The sequence below is a fragment of the Buceros rhinoceros genome, unplaced genomic scaffold, assembly GCF_000710305.1.
Source record: "Buceros rhinoceros silvestris isolate BGI_N320 unplaced genomic scaffold, ASM71030v1 scaffold5319, whole genome shotgun sequence".
Lineage (NCBI taxonomy): Eukaryota > Metazoa > Chordata > Aves > Bucerotiformes > Bucerotidae > Buceros > Buceros rhinoceros.
In genome coordinates, this window is record NW_010429621.1 from 51,721 (window position 1) to 53,951 (window position 2,231).

The following is a 2,231-nucleotide window of genomic DNA, read 5'->3' on the forward strand; positions in this document are numbered from 1 at the left end:
TGGAATCAGCAGTCTTTAGCTCTTGGATATTTACTTTCCATATTGCGTAAAGATCCCATTCAACTTCAGCTCCAAGTTCCAGAAAAGATTGCAGAATTTGGCTGTGACCCAGCCACCAAGCCTTACTGGGAAAAATATAAAATCTATTCCAATTCATCTTCTTCCAAAAAATCTTGAAATAAATTATGGGTCACTACCACAGAAATTGATCCAGTTTACAAATCAGAACAACTGAAACAGGAATTTTAGTATTTCATTGTGGAAACCTTCTGGTATATGATATTTCTAAATTCTGCTTTAAAGGCATCTGTTTTTGCGAAAGGACCATGTCTTTATTCTGTTTGTGCCCATTACGTGGCTGCTGTCTGAAACTGACAGTTTGAACTGCTTTACTGTGGGTAATTGTTATTATATTTTAAGACCTATGTCTTGTTCGTGCACAGAATACAATCCTTTTCAGTTCTTGCATCACTTCTAAATTTCCATTAACATTGCAAAAGCACACTAACAGCTGAGTAAGATCCTCTATGACGGTACTTTTGTCTAAAGCTATTGAATATTTATAGAACTTTTCAAGCACCTTTTCATCATTACTGTATCTCTTACTCTAGCCTGTACCTTCATAGTCAGTCTAGAGATGTGGATTGCATGAAATAATTTGCTTTCATAGAGGAAGTTTCAGTTCTTTACAAATCATTGAAAGGATATCTAGAAATGGCAGGTTTTGAGACCTGAAAACAAGACCTTGCCATTTTTCCAGCAGTTTCTCAAAAAATGAACTCTATTATTAGATAAGATTGCACTATATCTCTAGAGCTTTCTGCAGAATTTGGCCTGAGGATGTTATCTAGAATAAACCTGAGACACACTCTTGAGTTCATTTATTGTTGTTTTACAGTGACAAATAAGAAAGATTAACCTAATGTTTAATAAGACAAGATTATTTGTTCATTATTTACAGACGATTTAATAACACAAGATTATTTGTTCATTATTTACGGACATGTTGATATGTAGTTTATATTTCAGTTTTTCTCTTGATTCATGTTGAATATACTGGATTTCACTCAAAAAATGAACTCTATTATTAGATAAGATTGCACTATATCTCTAGAGCTTTCTGCAGAATTTGGCCTGAGGATGTTATCTAAAATAAACCTGAGACACACTCTTGAGTTCATTGATTGTTGTTTTACAGTGACAAATAAGAAAGATTAACCTAATATTTAATAACACAAGATTATTTGTTCATTATTTACGGACATGTTGATATGTAGTTTATATTTCAGTTTTTCTCTTGATTCATGTTGAATATACTGGATTTCAAACATATGAAATATGTGGAAACCATTCGTGTAAGTGAGCCTCTTTTTCAAATAACAACCAGACTCTATTAATCAAAGACCAAACACTACTGTTCCCTAAAAACTCACTGGAGAGTTGCTGCTGAAAACTCTTTAAAAACCTCTGGCTTGAGAAGCCTGAGAAAGAAGCTTGCAACCAGCTTCTGTGAAGGTCATCAACTCCAGCAAAGGCAAAGCTTCTGGTGATTTTTAAAAATCAGCTTAATCAGCCATTTTTACTAGTCCAAACCTAAGTCAAACATAACAGTCAAAACTATTTTCTTCATTGCAAAGTTCATTTGCTGCCCAAATTCCTGGAATTTAATTCTGGAACGATCCAATCCAAACACAATGTTTTTGTTTTGTTTTTATAAATCATCAAAGAAATCAAAACTGAAAAACTGACATTTCCTTTACTTTTCCTGAGTCATAAAAAGAGCCCAGAAGGCTGGAGTTATTTCCTGAGAAAAAAAATTCCAGGATAGATGCCAGGAAAGAATGCAGGAATATTCTAATTTTATAATAAGCATTATTATATGTAGCCCTCTAGAGATAGGGGGGCTAGGAAAAGGTATAGAATAGTGCACTCATCCTCACAAGCTTCCCAGGGGACAGGAGATAAATGCAGGGAGATTATTTCTCATTTCCCACTTGTTGTATAAGGATGATTTTCAGTACTAGTAGGAAACCAGATTTCCCCAGACTTGGGAATTCAGCTATTGGTACCTGATAGCCATTATGTGCAGCATCATCTGTTCTAGCCTCTTCTATGTGTATCATCACCCAACCTATCCATCTGCTGTACCATCTATTCCAGTTTATCAGCGAATCAGATACATGCCCCTCGTGTTTTTATGCACAGCTCCAGTTAGTCTCGTTCTTAATAGG